Genomic DNA, 18,042 nt, shown 5'->3' on the forward strand with positions numbered 1-18,042 from the left:
TGCACTTTTCCCTCTGACTTTCTCCCTCTAAACTCAAATGTTGCATGTATGAAACCCATTATATTAATGTCTGCTCCACCGTAGCCTTTCAACTTTACATCACTGGTTTGTAATTCCACATCACGCCACACTTTATTGAATACCCTACCCGACACAACGGTATACAAAGAGCCGGGATCTACCATCAATTCAATTTCCTTCCCATTAACCTTAAAAACTGACTTGGGTCTGTCAATTCCACCACTTCCTTTACTCTCAATGTGCAACACCCTATCAGTGACACTCTCCTGCTCTTCTACATACACTGCTTTACTCCTTGACCTATCTTTACATACCCTTGCTAAATGGCCCCTCCTCCCACACTTTCTACAGTCTTTGTCATGAGCAAAACACCCTCTGAAGTCAGCAGGATGGGATATACTGTCACATCTATAACAGCCTTTAAAACTTGGTCAGGTATTACTTCTCTCTTTCCCTTTCTCATTATTGTGTTTCTCTTTGTTACAACCTTCCTTTGTTAACATGGTATGTAATTCTTTTTTGACACTACATTTATTTCTTCACCATGAGTCAATTGACTCTTTTCCAACTGCTGCATCTCCTTCATACATGTAGGAAAGTCCTATTTTTTGCTCTGGTCACCCCCACACTTTTTGGACAGTTACTGGTGGTAACTGATTCTTGGCTGTGCCCTGGGTACTGCTTACCAGTCCCAGGGCCAGTGCTCTGTGTAAACTGGATATGCAAATTAGGCTAATTATAATTGGCTAAGTCAACCTACCTACAAGTCCCTAGTATATGGTAGGGCATGTAGGTTTAGGGACCCCAGCATAGGTAGTTCACCCACAGGTGCACTGCTGAGGTGCCCAGTGTCATTTTAAAGGCAGGCCTGCATTGCTGGCTGCTTTTAAATTAAAGTTATATGCAAATTCGACTTTGGAATTAAAAGTAGTTCCAAAGTCTTAAACTACCTTATTTTTACATATAAGTCACCCGTAAGGTGTGCCCTATGTGCCCCTAGAGCTGGGTGCCATGTAACTATAAGCAGGGACCTTATAAAAATAGTTTTATAAGTCCTGGTGAGGTAAAAACAGCCAAATTAGTTTTTCCCTCATTGTAGTGAATGGCCTTGATAGGTTAGAATGGGGAGAGTTTATTTTAATTTTAAAAGTCCCCTTAAGTGACAGATACAAAGAGTTTGGTATCAAATTAATTGTTATAATAAATCCCACAACTTCCAGTTGTTGGATTTAATATAACTTGTTCAGGTAAAGAGTTTTAAACTTTACCTGAAAAGTTGCCAACTTCAGCCCTGTATTGTTTTTGCTGCTGTGCTCTGATTGGCCAGCCTCTGGCAGCCTGGCCAGGCTGCCTTGATGAGGTGTGAAGTGGCCTGGCTTCACACAAAGAGATGTGCCCATGGGAAGAGATCTCCCCTCAGCAGATGGTGAGGCAGGAAGAGGGAGGGCTGCCAAACTGGTCTTCAAAGGCAGAGAAGGACATTTGGAGCAACCCAGCAACACCCCCACATCCTGCAACCCAAGACAACTAGGTGCCCCTTGAATAGATTAGGAGAGGGCAGGAGAGGGATGTGTTTATGATTTTTAGCCACACCAGTGGGTGGGCTCAGCCAGATGTAACCTCCAAAAATCACTTTCAGCCATGATGGATTTTTGAGGAATGTTGCCTCCTGGAATAGATTTTTGCTACACTTCCCAGAAAGTGGTCATCACAGGGGAAAGGACCCTGCACCTGATGGGAGAATCAGGACCCCCCCCTGTTTTTCACCCAGGAGCAAGGATCAAACTGGCAGACCTGCACCTACACCTCAGATCCCCATCAGATTCCAACAAGGAAGAACCAAAGGAGAAGAAGGACTGCCCTGCTGGACCCCTGGCCTGCACCTGGAACCTACACTCTGAAGGACACCAGCTGCACACTTGGGCTTCACCACAAGAAGGACTTTGCCTGGCTTCAACCGGTTCAAGGAGGGACTCCCTGTTTGCTACAGGTGAAAAATTGCTAACCAGAGTCCCCTGCAGCAACTCCTGAAGAAACCATCCAGCTGACCACTGTCCAGTGGCCAAAAAGGAGTTTGCGCCAGGTGCATTCTGGGAGTTGTAGTCCACACCCCCAAGGATCATCACAGATCTTCTGGAACCTTGGGGTGAGCTGTGGACCCCAAAAGTACCTCAAAGGAACATCTGGAAGAAGATCCAGAAGTTTGGAGAACTTTTGAAAGAAAAGCTCCATAGAAGGACCGACCCGCCGCGGCAACTCTAGCCGGCTTGCCTCAACCGCGACCCGGTCTGACTTGCAGGTTCGTCCCGGTGAAGAAAATCTCCAAAAAAGAGACCAAGTCCTAACATAGGAAGTTGACCGGGACCTCCCAGCCAGCGTATCCGAGGAGGGCTCCAAGGACGTCGGATCAAGATCCAGGTTTTCTCCGGTCGAAGGATTTTCACCTTGAAAAAACGACTAAGTCCGAAGGTAAAAATCTCCACAGAGGGCTCCTGCAACGCGTATCCGGAGAAGAGTTCCAGGAGGTCGGATTGGACTGGCAGGTTCGTCCCACTGAAGAAAATCTTCAGAAAAAAGACTAAGGCCCTCATTCGGACCTTGGCGGGCGGCGGAGGCCGCCCGCCAAAGTCCCGCCGTCAAAATACTGTACCGCGGTCGCAAGACCGCGGCGGGTATTTTGTCTTTTCCCCTGGGCTGGTGGGCGGCCGCCGAAAGGCCGCCCGCCAGCCCAGGGGAAAACGACCTTCCCACCATGAAGCCGGCTCGTAATCGAGCCGGCGGAGTGGGAAGGTGCGACGGGTGATACTGCACCCGTCGCGTATTTCACTGTCTGCTATGCAGACAGTGAAATACTAGCGGGCCCTCTTACGGGGGCCCCTGCAGTGCCCATGCCATTGGCATGGGCACTGCAGGGGCCCCCAGGGGCCCCGCGACACCCCCTACCGCCATCCTGTTCCTGGCAGGCGAACCGCCAGGAACAGGATGGCGGTAGGGGGTGTCAGAATCCCCCATGGCGGCGCAGCGAGCTGCGCCGCCATGGGGGATTCAAATGGGCAACGGAAAACCGGCGGGAGACCGCCGGTTTTCCATTTCTGACCGCGGCCAAAGCACCGCGGTCAGAATGCCCAAGGGATCACCGCCGGCCTGTCGGCGGTGCTCCCGCCCCCGTTGGCCCTGGCGGTGCAACACCGCCAGGGTCATAATGAGAGCCAAAGTCAGAAGGTAAACTTTTGACTGGGGCCTCCCGCGGGCTGTAGCCGAGCCGGGCTCCATCGCGGTCGGCCTTAAACTTTGACTTTGTCCCGGTCGAGGTGCGACCAGATGACCAGATTGGCGCTTTTTGTTTCTAGGCGCTAGTGAACAATAATTCTTTAAAAATGCATATCTCCGGTTCCCCTTATCCGATTTTATTCGTTTTTGTGTCATTTTAAAGATAAAAATATAATCTATTTTTATAAATTGGTTTTGGATTTTTACACTGTTTCCTGTGTTTTATTTAATTACTGTTTTGTGATATTTGAATGCTTTACACTCTGTCTCCTAAGTTAAGCCTGGTCGCTCGTTGCCAAGCTACTAAGGGTTGAGCTGGGTTTAATTTACTGAGACCTAACTGGACCTAAGTGGAGGTTAGTGGACTATTGCTAAATGTAGGCACTTACCTGCCCTTACCAATAACCCATTTTCCAACATTTTTGGTGTGCAGTGGTGGGATCGTATACTTGTGTTCAGTATCACATTACAGTTTTAAGTAAAAAAAAAACAACATTTTGGGTGGACTTTGTGGACATCTCAGTTAAAGCACTAGAGGGCTGGATATAGGGCAACAAGGTAAGTACCTTTGAGGGGCTGTACAATTTGATTATGAGGGAGCACCTTCTAACCAATTGTGTCCAAGAGAAGCTCCACCAGTATCTAGTTGACTCTAAGTTGACCAACTCCAGAGAGCTGGGGGAGGCAGCAGATGACTGGTTAAGAACTAGGGTTAACCAGAAACCCCCAGGGGGTGATCAGAAAAAGGGAGGACATGGTTCTTCTCAGGGGAAGAACCAAGGGAAAGATGACAAAAAGCCCAAGGAGTCCTCACAAGAGTGACCAAAAACTTCTCAGGGTGGGGGCGCCCCGAGCCATTCCACTTCTAAGGGGGAAGGGTATCAGGGGAAGCATTATGATCCTGTTAAAGCAGGAAAGTTTTAGGAGCTTGCTAAGGCCGGCAAGTGTTTTGAGTGTCATCAACCTAGACACAAATGAGGAGAAGCTATCTGATCCAAGAAGCCCCCCACTGGTGGGCAATCCCAGGGGATTGCTAGTGTAGGGATGAGGGTGGAAGTTGTCCCAGGGCTGGGATTAGGGTACACAGAGGTCACCTTAGTATCCGTGGGTGGGGTGGACATTGAAACTATGGCCATCTTACCTCCCAGCATGGAGAGGTACAGGCAGAGGCCTAAAGTCAATGGGACTGAGGTGGAAGCTCTGAGAGATACAGGAGCCAGTGTGACAAGGGTCACAGAGAAGCTGGTTTCTCCAGAATAGGTCTTACCTGGTGTCTTCCACCAAGTGACTAATGCAGATAGCAGAACCAAACTCCATCCCATGGCCATGGTGAGCCTGAAAAGGGGAGGTGTGACTGGCCCTAAGAAGGTAGCTGTAGCTCCTGCCCTCCCAGTAGAGTGTCTGCTGGGAAATCATCTTGAAGCATCTGAATGGTCAGAGGTGGAGAGAAGGGTCCATGCACAGATGCTGGACCTCCCTGAATGGGTGTGCGCTGTGACTAGGTCACAGGCAGCACAACAGGGAAGTGTTGGGCACTTGGACCATGGAACAATGGGGCAAGCCTCCAAGAAGGAGAGAAAGGGCACTGGGTCTGGCTTGCCAGCCCCCACAAGTACAGAAGATCAGGAGGAATCCAAACCCGAGGGAGGAGGATCTGACCTCTGAGGGAGGGCCACTTCCTCTGCAAGCTCTGCCTGACTTGGCAGAACTTCAAGGGACAGGTGAGCCCACCAGAGAAGAGTTGTGCCAGGGACAAAGAGGGTGTCCCACTCTTGAGGGCCTAAGGCAGACTGCTGCCAGGCAAGAACAAGGGGATACCAGGGGGACCCACAAGGTTTACTGGGAGGATGGAGTTCTCTACACCGAGGCAAGGGACCCCAAACCAGGGGCAACCAGGAGAGTAGTGGTCCCCCAGAAGTATAAAGAATTCCTCCTTACTTTAAGCCATGATATTCCCTTGGCTGGACATTTAGCACAGACCAAGACCTGGAACAGCCTGGCCAACCATTTTTATTGGCCCCAAATGTCAGAAAAAGTCAAGGAGTTTTGCAGCTCCTGTGTTACCTGCCAAGCCAGTGGCAAGGCAGGGGGGAAGCCAAAGGCTCCCTTTATACCACTGCCAGTGGTTGGGACTCCCTTTGAGAGGGTGGGGATTGACATTGTTGGTCCCCTAGACCCACCAACTGCCTCAGGCAATAGATATATTTTGGTGTTTGTGGACCATGCCACCAGGTACCCTGAGGCAATAACCCTCCGGACAGTCACTGCTCCCACAGTGGCTAGGGCCCTACTTGGTGTGTTCACCAGAGTAGGGTCCCCAAAGGAGGTGGTCTCAGATAGGGGCACACATTTTATGTCTGCCTATCTGAAAGCCATGTGGGATGAGTGTGGTGTTACTTACAAGTTCACCACCCCCTATCATCCACAGACCAATGGTCTGGTGGAAATATTTAATAAGACCCTGAAGGGCATGATCATGGGTTTGTCTAACAAACTCAGGAGGAGATGGGATGTTCTCCTCCCATGCCTGCTGTTTGCCTACAGAGAGGTGCCACAAAAGGGGGTTGGATTCTGCCCCTTTGAGTTACTGTTTGGGCACCCTGTAAGAGGCCCATTGTGCTTGGTGAGAGAGTCTTGGGAGAAGCCTCTCAAAGAGTCCAAGGAGAATGTGCTGGATTATGTGCTGGGCCTGCGGTCACGCATGGCTGAGTACATGAAGAAGACAAGCAGAAACCTGGAGGCCAGCCAAGAGCTCATGAAGCTCTGGCTGGCATGACCAGAAGGCTACCATGCCTGAGTATCACCCAGGACAGCTGGTGTGGGTTTTGGAGCCCATGGCCCCTAGGGCAGTTCAGGCCAAATGGACTGGACCCTATCCAATTGTGGAGATAAAGGGTGAGGTCACCTACTTGGTGGACCTTGGCACCCCCAAGAATCCTCATAGGATCCTGCATGTCAACAGGTTGAAACCCCACCAGGACAGAGCAGACATGACCATGCTGATGGTCACTGATGAAGGGAAGGAGGAGGAGAGTGAACCTCTGCCAGACCTCCTGTCCTCAAATGAACAAGATGGGTCAGTGGAGGGATTGGTACTCTCTCCCAAGTTGACAGACCAGCAACGTAAAGACTGCAGACAAGTTTTGGAGCAGTTTGCTAGTCTGTTCTCCCTGACCCCTGGACTCACCAATTGGTGTGTGCATGACATTGACACTGGTGGCAGCTTCCCTGTCAAAAACAAGCTGTACAGGCTGTCTGACTAGCTCAAGGCCAGCATCAAAGCTGAAGTGGCTAAAACGTTGGATCTCAAGGTAATTGAGCCCTCTGACAGTCCTTGGTCCAGTCCAGTGGTACTGGTGCCCAAACCTAATCCCCAAGGTGGGAAGAAGGAATTGAGATTCTGTGTGGACTACAGAGGTCTAAATGCAGTCACTAGGACTGATGCTCACCCCATACCTAGAGCTGATGAACTCATTGATAGGTTGGGGGCTGCCAAATTCCTGAGCATATTTGATCTGACCTTAGGATACTGGCAGATTGCCTTAAGTCCAGGAGCTAAGGAGAGGTCAGCATTTTCCACACCCGAGGGCCACTTTCAGTTCAAGGTGATGCCCTTTGGCCTGAAAAATGTTCCTGCCACCTTCCAACGGTTGGTGAATAGAGTCCTGTCTGGGTTGGAATCTTTCAGTGCAGCTTATCTGGATGATATAGCTGTATTCAGTTCCACCTGGGAGGACCACCTGGTCCACCTGAAGGAAGTGCTTCAGGTCCTCCTTCAAGCAGGCCTGACTATCAAGGGCAAGCAAGTGCCAGATAGGGCAAAGCTCAGTTGTGTACCTGGGCCACCTTGTTGGTAGAGGCCATGTACAACCTCTCCAGCCCAAGATCCAGACTATCCTGGATTGGGAGGCTCCTAAAACCCAGACTCAGGTCAGGGCCTTTCTTGGCTTGACTGGGTACTACAGGAGGTTTTGTTCAGAATTATGGGACCATAGTGGCCTCTCTGACTCAGCTTACCTCCAAGAAACTGCCCAAGAGGTCATTTGGACCCCAGAGTGTCAGCAAGCTTTTGACACCCTAAAACAGGCTATGTGTTTAGCACCAGTGTTACTGACCCCTGACTATAGCAAGGAGTTTATAGTGCAAACAGATGCTTCAGAGGAAGGGATTGGGGCAGTGTTAGCACAAGTTCATGAAGAGGGCCAAGATCAACCAGTTGCCTTCATCAGCAGGCGACTACTCCTGAGAGAGAAAAGATGGAGTGCCATTGAGAGGGAGGCCTTTGCTGTGGTCTGGTCCCTGAAGAAGTTGAGGCCATACTTGTTTGTCACTCACTTCCGTGTACAAACTGACCACAGACCTCTCAGATGGTTGATGCAAATGAGGGAGGGAGAACCCAAAACTGTTAAGGTGGTCCATTTCCCTACAGGGGATGGACCTCACAGTGGAGCACAGACCTGGGACTGCCCATGCCAATGCAGATGGCCTTTCCAGGTTTTTCCACTTAGCTGATGAGGACTACCAGGGTGTAGGTTAGTGCCCATCACCTTTCATCTGGGGTGGTGGGGCAGTGTAGGAAAGTCCTCCTTTTTGCCCTGGTCACCCCCACACTTTTTGGACAGGTACTGGTGGTTACTGACTCTTGGCTGTGCCCTGGGTACTGCTTACCAGTCCCAGGGCCAGTGCTCTGTGTTAAGTGGATATGCAAATTATCCTAAATATAATTGGCTAAGTCAACCTACCTATAAGTCTCTAGTATATGGTAGGGCATGTAGGTTTAGGGACCCCAGCATAGCACTGCTGAGGTGCCCAGTGTTATTTTAAAGGCAGGCCTGCCTTGCTGGCTGCTTTTAAATTAAAGTTCTATGCAAATTCGACTTTGGAATTAAAAGTAGTTCCAACGTCTTAAGCTACTTTATTTTTACATATAAGTCACCCCTAAGGTGTGCCCTACGTGCCCCTTGTGCTGGGTGCCATGTAACTATAAGCAGGGACCTTATAAAAATAGTTTTATAAGCCCGGGTGAGGGCTTCATAGGCTAGAATGGGGAGACTTTATTTTAATTTTAAAAGTCCCCTTAAGTGACAGATACAAAGAGTTTGGTATAAAATGAATTGTTATAATAAACCCCACAACTGCCAGTTGTTGGATTGAATATAACTTGTTCAGGTAAAGAGTTTTCAACTTTACCTGAAAAGTTGCCAACTTCAGCCCTGCATAGTTTTTGCTGCTGTGCTCTGATTGGCCAGCCTCTGGCAGCCTGGCCAGGCTGCCTTGATGAGGTGTGAAGTGGCCTGGCTTCACACAAAGAGATGTGCCTGTGGGAAGAAATCTCCCCTCAGCAGATGGTGAGGCAGAAATGGGGAGGGCTGCCAAAGGCAGAGAAGGACATTTGGAGCAACCCAGCAACACCCCCACATCCTGCAAACCCAGACAAGTAGGTGCCCCCTTGATTAGATTAGGAGAGGGCATGAGAGAGGTGTGTTTAGGATTTTTAGTCACACCAGTGGGTGGGCTCAGCCAAATGTAACCTCCAAAAATCACTTTCAGCCATGATGGATTTTTGAGGAATGTTGCCTCCTGGGAATGATTTTTGCCATACTTCCCAGGAAGTGGTCTTCACAGGGGGAAGGACCCTGCACCTGATTGGAGAATCAAGACCCCCCCTGTTTTTCACCCAGGAGCAAGGATAAAACTGGCAGACCTGGACCCACACCTCAGATCCCCATCAGATTCCAACAATCATCCGCCTGCACAGGATGAAGCACAGGATGAAGCACTCTGAGCACCAGTCCCCCTCCAGAACCAGTGGAGAAAGGCATCCACTCAGTCTGTCCTGCACAGGATGAAGCACTCTGGGCACCAGTCCCCCTCCAGAACCAGTGGAGACATGCATCCACTACCTCTGTCCTGCACAGGATGAAGCACTCTGGGCACCAGTCCCCCTCCAGAACCAGTGGAGACTGTTCTCCACTTGAGAGACTGTGGCTTTGCACTCCCCAGGATGTAACAGTGGGCAAACCACCCACTGTAGAGACTTGAGAGACTGTGGCTTTGCACTCCCCAGGATGGAACAGTGGGCAAACCACCCACTGTTGTCCACTTGAGAGACTGTGGCTTTGCACTCCCCAGGATGTAACAGTGGGCAACCCACCCACTGTAGAGACTTGAGAGACTGTGGCTTTGCACTCCCCAGGATGTAACAGTGGGCAAACCACCCACTGTTATCCACTTGAGAGACTGTGGCTTTGCACTCCCCAGGATTGAACAGTGGGCAAACCACCCACTGTTATCCACTTGAGAGACTGTGGCTTTGCACTCCCCAGGATGTAATAGTGGGCAAACCACCCACTGTAGAGACTTGAGAGACTGTGGCTTTGCACTCCCCAGGATGTAACAGTGGGCAAACCACCCACTGTAGAGACTGTGGCTCTGCACTCCCCGGGATGTAACAGTTGGCAAACCACCCACTGTTATCCACTTGAGAGACTGTGGCTTTGCACTCCCCAGGATACATCAATGGGCATGGAGCTCCCTCGTGTATCTGGCGTGGTGCCCTCATCCGGCTGAGGTCCCCCCCCCTTCCCTTCCCCCTGAGGTGCCTGTTGTATTTCTATCTGATGCCCCAGCAGTGTTCTCCCTGTTTCTGGTCAGGTATCTTGTGTGGGCCTCGCCAAGCATTTTGGGCCCAGTGGTCCACGGACAATGACTTGTGCATTACCTGCACTACTATTCGTGGTGTATATATTTTTTAATATATATATATATTTTTTTAAATATATATATATATATATATATATATATATATATATATATATATATATATATATATCTTGGTTACTGTATTTTGATATATTACAATGGTTCTACTCATTTAATTTGGTCTTTGCATTCTTCCGGGGGGGTTGGGGGTTGTTACTGTAATGTTTGGATATGCATTGGTGTGTGTGTTGTAGTGGGTGAGGGTGGGGGTGTTGCGTGTGTGTGTCCCTGTCTTTTGCCTCCCCCTCCCCTATGTCGTAGGTGCAGTTCTCACCGTTGTCTTCGCCGCCGGCGTTGATGATCGTCATACAGGAGCAGGACGACTACTGCAGGAAGTATTTGGAGTTCCAGCTCCATGGTGTCCTCCTTCCTCGTGGAGTGTGTAGAGGTGAGCGTTTTCCCTTTGAAATGGCTGTTTCCGCCGTGTTTTTATCCGCGGTGAATCCGTCCCAGAAAAGGTGGCGGATTGGTAGGTTGTGATACTGTGGGCGGTACATTGTCTCTCGCCTGTCTGTTGGCGGTGACCGCCGCGCTGTTTGTTTGTACTGCCGTGGCGGTCGGAGTGTTAAAGTGGCTGTCTTTGTTTCTGCCACGGTCATAATTCCTATTTTTTTACTGCCGGCCTGTTTGCGGTCTTACCGCTGCTTTAACACCGTCCGCCAGGGTTGTAATGACCCCCTAGTCTGTCCAGCACACTATTTACTTCATGAATGTATTAAGACTACAGGGCAATTATGAAGTATCCCACATTTCTTCTGCTTAAGGAAAAACCTCACTCTATAGCCTTCAAATGAAAACCTTTTGAGCAACACACTCTAGTCCGCAGCAGTAGTTGACCCACCCACATTTATAATATGAGCATGCTTCTCTCTCAAAAACCATGGACACATGTGCCCCCTAAAAGTATGATGATAACAGGGGAAGACACAATACTTGGTTTGCAGAGTCTCTTAAATGTCTCAATAGCAATGTCCCAGTCTAGAACTGAACTGGCATAAATCTCCTGAGACATGTGATCAGAGACAGGCAGCAGGCACTAAATCGCTGATGTAAGAAAATGTCAACTTTCTAAAAGTGGCATTTTCAGACTTACTATTTAAAATCCGAATTCACCATAAGTTGTGATTTTAAATAGTGATTCCAGAAACACCAGAATCGAAAAACTCATTTCTTCCAGACAGGGAATTACATTTATCATATGTAATAAGGTAATCCCAATGTTATCTTATGGGAGAAAGTGGCCTTGCTGTAGTAAAAAAAATATTTGGGAATTGTTCACTAGCAGGACATGTAAAACTTAAAAGTACATGTTCTGCTTTTGAACTACATTGCACTCTGCCTTGTAGATTGTCCAGTATCTACCTTAGAACTGAGACATGAATAAAGGGCTACTTAAGTGGGTGGCACAATCAATGCTGAAGGACTACAAGTAGCATTTAATTTACAGGCCCTAGACGCACGTAATGGACTTTACTCAGGACTTATAAGTAAATTAAATATGTCAATTGGGGATAAGAAAATCTTAACATGTTTATGGGAGAGAACACAAGTATAATAGTACTGGCTAGCAGTGGTAAAGTGCTCAGAGTCCAAAACGCAGCAAAACAAGTTAGAAAAGTAGAGGGAGGAGGAAAGAGAAAAAATTGGGGGGAAGACCACCCTAAGTCTGTCAGGTCTTACAGACTGGATATGAAGAAGAGGTCTCTTTGTGGAGCGGAGAATTCTTTAAAGTAGTTGCCTTCTGTGGCAGATGGGCACTAGCATGTACTGATTTGGAGGGTGTTAATGGGAGAGGCTTAAAGGGTATGTTGAGGGCTTCAAAGGAGGAGATGATGGAGGAGTAAGTTAAATGAATCAGCTCTCCTCCTTCAACTAGATGAAATCTGTCAGGTTCAAGATGTTGGTCGACTATGTCAACTTGTTCAACTGCCTGAGGATGACTGGGATGCAGATCATGTTTCTGGACTTGCTTCAGTTTTTCATGGCCAATTGCACCCAAATGCTATTTCTTGCATACTTTCCCTCAAAGAAGACTCCAATTAGATGTGAAGGACCCAAGAGTTGTTATATCTCCAACCATCTCTCTCTCAATTGATCAGGTCTTTAGGACTCAAATGTATGTTATTTGCTGATCACACACAAATCTTTTCTGGAATACAGGAGCTTGTTTTGAACTGTGTGACTAAACTGAAGGATGGCTTAGATGCTAAGCTGTAATGAATGTATTCTCTAGAGTTGATGGTAAGTGAGACCACAAAGTCAGTGATGAGGTTGGCAAAGGTTGCTCATGGGTCTGGGTGATCGATCAGTAGGCAAGGGTTCCTTTTATGGTGAATTTTGTTGAGATTTCTAACTGGGAGGGCAGGTGTTCCATGAATGGGGTGGTGTTATCTGTGGTTGCTGCCCATTTGACTGAACAGATTCCTTGTAGATGATAGCAAGTCCTCCTCCTTGCTTGTGAAGGTGGCCTTCTTAAGCAATCTCGTAACTGCAGAGATTGCGATGATGATGTTGGAAGTCAATTAAGTTTTGAGCCAGGTCTCTGTGACGAACAGGATGTCGAGTACATCGCTCCTCAGCAGGTCCCATATTTCGGTTACTTGTTTGCTGAGTGACTGTGTGCTGAGAAGCTTGCATGTGAGAGGGTGTTGATGTGCGGGTTTGCTGTGGAGTGTGGTGTGGGGGAGGTGTTGGAGATCTTGGTGCTTGTGTCTCCAAGAAGAACAAGCTTATCAGCTTTAAGTTTTAGATCATAACTGACTCAAGAAATCTGTCTAGAAAAGGGCAGAGAGGACAAGTGTGATTAGGAAATTAGTATTGCTTTAAAGTTAGTGGTTGAACTGATTGTAATATAAGGCAATAATCTCACTGTAGGCTTATCTACCAGCAGAAAAGAGGAGACAGAAATGCAGCTTTCAATAGGTGGTGCTACTCCTCCTCCAGGGAGTGTGGAGTGATTTACCTGTGTAAGTTTGTAACCAGCAGTAGAAAATCCAATTTCAAGGCCGGAAGTGCCAGGCTTTGCTAATTAAGAGTAAAACAATTTTCTATACCCTAAAAGATGGCAGTGGTATTGAAGACGATGATTGGGGCAGGTTCGAAGCATAGGTCGATCAAAGCATAGGTTACAATGGGATGATTCATAACAGAGGAGGATAAAAATAAGGAAGTGTGGCATAATGCCAGGAGAGAATAATATGTTTAAGGCAACTTTTCTGGGGGGTTGGAAGCAACCATCAGTGTCCTGTGCCTGCTGGATGCAAACAGACTTGCTTTTGGCACAGCTTTGGCCTGCCATGTCTGAGCTGGCATGGGGCAGAAATAGTTCTTGTTCAAAAGTGGCTGTTCAGGGAGTCTGAGTGGACATGGCAGTTTCCAGGCAACCAGGAGGAGTGAAGGTAAAACTGTCAAAATCAGCATCAAGGGAAGATAAAGATAAAGGAAGCCCAGTGTCCCTCTTGCGGATAACAGGTACTGGGAAATAAAAAGTAACATAAAGAAAATGCTAATCAAAGGAATAGAGAAATCTAAAATAAAAAAGTGGCAATGCTTGCTGAAAAGCTGAAATAACATATCGTCATGTTATAACCTTCTAATTTACATGAGTAGTTTTAAATTGTGGTCCAAGGATCACCCAGCTATGCGGTCTCGTCCGCTGTTTTGGTATTGTATTTATACATTTATATATTGCCCCTCTCCCCAGCCATCTTGGATCTATCATAGCTGTCTGAGTTTTTTGGAAAGTTCTTTGTTGGAATCTTTAGGGGATGCCACAAGAGCCTATGCTCAGTTGAGGCATTCACCACAACATATTGTGCCTTAGGTCTGCCACAAATTGTTCATGATGAGGATATTAGTATTTTGTCTATTTTGTACCCCCACTTCGTTCCCTTCTCATACTTCTATCAGAGACACCTGTTGAAAACTTGCAGTACAGCCAGCAGGAGAAGGCTACCATTTTCTCTCATAAAATTAAATTGATGGCCCACCTTTCCATAAAGGGTGCCAGAATTTGCTATCATCTGGCCCATGCTCTTAAAGCAACACCGGGAATTTTGACATCTTTCAAATCTCAAAAAGTACAGCTATAACAGAGTTTTTGTGGGTGTGCTATAAGTGAATGCAATCCCTTAACTATTTGGGCTGTTCTAATAAACATAGTTGCCCTTTTTAATAAGCTCAGGCACCTGGATTTGCAAGTAGGTGACTCTGTTTCACGTGACTCGGAGTGGGCATTGGCAAGTCAGTGCTGGGGGTGTCAGAGGCTGAGAAAGTGACAGGATTTCCAGTACCCACAACCTTAAACCGCTACTGACTTATCAGCTGACTGTCTTGCAGTGCCGATCTCTCCTTCCAGCTTTACTCCCTCAACTATTTGGCGGGTTTATACAGAAATCGGTTTCCTGCCACACGGCCTCATGCACCAGTAGTGTCTCTGGCTGCAGCCCATCATCTTCTGGAGGAATCATGGATTTCAGTCAAGCCTGCAGATGAGTCTGTGCAGATCACAGGCCCAAAGATGCAACCAGCCCATACAGGTGCTACACCCGCCGTCACTGTTCTATGACTCAGACTCCTGTTTGTGAAGTGCTTGGCAGAGTGAATTTCCATTTATTTCGGGTCATTTGATGTGGGTATTTAATATCTTACTGCATCAAATATAGCTATATGAGTATACAATATGATTGGGCAATAAGGTCTGCTCCTCTGGCCAAGTTGGTGGAATTTTTTCCACTCTATGTTACACTTGTAATGCAGAGTTCTGGCCAATTTCCACCAATCTCTGCATGACAGAACTTTTTCTCACATGCAGCTTGCCAACAGTAAGTTGGTGAGTGTAAGCAAGAACTGGCATCCCCAAGTGTGATTTGTGGGCAGTAGGGGGCACCCAGCGAGATTTCTCACTATAAATGGTCATGGGAGGTTGCAACTGTTCACGGTGAGAAAGCTGCCGCTCAAGTAGAAAATCTGCTAGGCTGCAGCAAAATCTGCTCGAGCGGCAGCAGCACCCTCCGACATGCTGCATAGTGGTATTCATGCTGAATTTTCAGCATGGAATGAGCTCCCGGCGCTAAAAATCAGCATGATCAGTGCAACATGCTGATTTCTGTCCATTCATGAAACTAAATCGAATCTTGTGGTGTCTTCGTGTAACTCTGCGGCTTTCCGCTAAATGAAATTCTGTGGGTTCCACCTACCTCTAGAATATTAGCCACAACATTTATTAAGTACTTAAATATCTTGTAGGTGAACTATAGTAATAATGCTTTGAACACAATTGTAGCGCAATAGGAACTACAGGTATATCTAGGCCTACCAGTGTCCTGCATATCTTAATGTTAGTACACTGTCTGGAAAATTAAAAAAAATATATCTGTAAAAGGTTCCACAGACAGTTCCTCATTTGCATAGATTTCCATTAGAATCAAAAGGTCACACAAAAAACTAACTATTAAAGACTATAAAAGTGATTTAAGGGTAGTATGCATTTTAACTTAAAGGTTTTATTTGGAGTTGAGTGATCTACACACTGATTGAGGAAACACTTGCTGACTGATAACTTACCCATGTGTAAACTACTCTTGAGAAGGAAAGCCTTCAGGTATCTTACAACCTTCGTACCCCAATATTCTCATGCATTTCAAAGTTACAACTCACCCTAACCTTTTCAGAGGAAAAATTGGGTCATTAATTAGGTGCTGGCCTCGGAGGAGTATGGATTTTTATAATTAATTTTCTCTTACCTAAACAGTTCTGAGAATGCACATCGCAAATCTTAAAGTAGCACATTTTCCCTTTTCGCTCAACCTATTGTAGTAAGGAATGAATCACTTGACGCACTATTACTGTACAATAAAAAGCTATAAACATGGGTTTTAAAGATACATATCTCTTCTATAAAGTTACACTGTATAAATGAGGGTTGGTTAAAGCTCAGAGGTTACCTATAATATAGGAACTGTAGAATAGAAATGTGAAGGCATTTTTGGAAAACTAAATTCTTTTAAAAAAAAAGTTAATAAATATAGCAAATGAAATGAATGGCATATAATAGCTCAGAATACTTGATACACCATTTGTACTGTCACCGACACCACAGTACCACGAGCTCTATAAACTGTTATCGAGGACAACCAAACAAAAAGAACTTTAACTTTCTAACAAAAAAAACGGAAGAGTGCTGCCTAAATTAAAATGGCAGAGTCCAAAGTAGCTACCAGTTTGAGCATCATACTAGAACTCCTACCATAAAACACACCCATAAATCATCCAGAGAAATTACTAATCAAATAGCAAATAAAACATTTTACAACCACACTTCCATTAAGTGTAAAAGCCACACTCCAGTATCTATCTCTCTCTCTCTCTCTCTCTCTCTCTCTCTCTCTCTCTCTATATATATATATATATATATATATATCATCCTCACTATTGAAATCATCACACCTAAATATAGCATGTACTTTCATGTCGCAACATCCACGTAAATACACTCACATCAGAAGAGCACCTCTTGCATGGCAATTAATACTATGCATTTATTAACATTCTAAAGGGGTACATATGCTCCAGTGGTGAAACGTCTGTTAAACAAACACACAGTTCAACACAAAAGCCTGGCTCATATATAACAGAACTTGTAAGAAATTGGATTATTAGTTGAGAGGGATGAGAACTTACCTCAAATAATAATCACAATCTTTTTCAAGGTGAACTACAAAATTCAATAAATAAACCTGTGTTCAAGCTGCTGGTAGCTTGGCACCAAATAGTAGCCTTAAATTAGAGAAACTGTGTAAAGTATGTATGAAGCAAGAGTAATCGATTGAAAACACACCACAAGAAACATTCCAAACCAATTACATATTAGTAAATAAAATGACACCAAAAACATCTAACCAGTAGAACAGGAGTTATGAATTTTTCAAATTTAAGTCTGAAGATACCCTCAAAATGTATTAAGGGCCAGCTGAGATCACCTGGCTGGGCTTGATTGGGGCAAAGCCAAAAGTTAAGGCTGATCACAATGGAGCATTTGTCAGAATCGTGTACTTTTGGATTTAGTCTTTGGAGTGGAGGTAAAAAGTCTTCAGTGGGGCAAGTCAGCACACTGAGGCCAAAGGGAGCTCCATGTTGTTTCATAGCCACGGGATGAGGTCTTGGGTAAGCCACTGACTTTTGGCAGGCAAGGTCTGAATGGTGGAAATTTAAACAAGAGAGAAAACTGGTCCAGACTTCAAGGTTCTTCCCAGGTCTCAGACAGCAGGTCCATTCCTCTTCTGTTCTTCCACTGGTCCAGAAGTGATCTGAGGAGGATGCTGGGGTTGCCACATTTATGCCAAGTGCCAACTTGTGGGTGGAGGAAACTCTTGGCCACTCCCTAACCAATGCGGTAAAAGTTCCAAAAGGTGACCCAAACAACTTTTGCAGCTCTTCCTGTGAAACTATTCCACAGTACTTCTCTTTACCTAAAGCCAACATGGCAGAAATCTTCTTACCCTAGTCAGAGCTCCCTGTGCCTACCCATAGGAGCGCACACAGAAATAGGCAAACCCTCTCTTGCGGTCACACCAAACCAATTCTAGGGCAGCTCCCCTCCCTTTAGGATTGGGGCCAAGCTGACTAGGAGGACAAAGGGAGGCAGGCCTAAGAGAGAGCTACATCTGCTTATAACAGGGTAGTCATCCATCTTGGGAAGAGGCTACACACAGACTTCCAGGCCACCTTGCTCAAGCAGGAAAAACACCTCTACACACCAAAGCCTTTTGTTCAGTGTCTAGGAGCAATTCACATCTCACTACAGGAAAGCCACTCAACAGTCAATTGGTATTGGTAGAAAGGCATGGCACATTTGTCTTAATCAGGAAAATGATAACTTTCTAACATTGCCATTTCATTTTCAAAATACTAATATAAAATCGGACTTTACAATGAAGTTGGATTTTAAATGACTATTAAAATGAGCTCTTGATTAAAATTAAGCATTAA

The 18,042-nt window shown here is 46.3% G+C and overlaps 1 protein-coding gene across 4 annotated transcripts in view; it reads right to left on the minus strand.

The window, feature by feature from the left end:
* The window catches only part of DMD (dystrophin), a 6,960,831-nt gene that overhangs the window by 5,305,771 nt on the left and 1,637,018 nt on the right, over positions 1-18,042 (minus strand). The window lies entirely within an intron of this gene.

The sequence above is a fragment of the Pleurodeles waltl genome, chromosome 8, assembly GCF_031143425.1.
Source record: "Pleurodeles waltl isolate 20211129_DDA chromosome 8, aPleWal1.hap1.20221129, whole genome shotgun sequence".
Taxonomy (NCBI): domain Eukaryota; kingdom Metazoa; phylum Chordata; class Amphibia; order Caudata; family Salamandridae; genus Pleurodeles; species Pleurodeles waltl.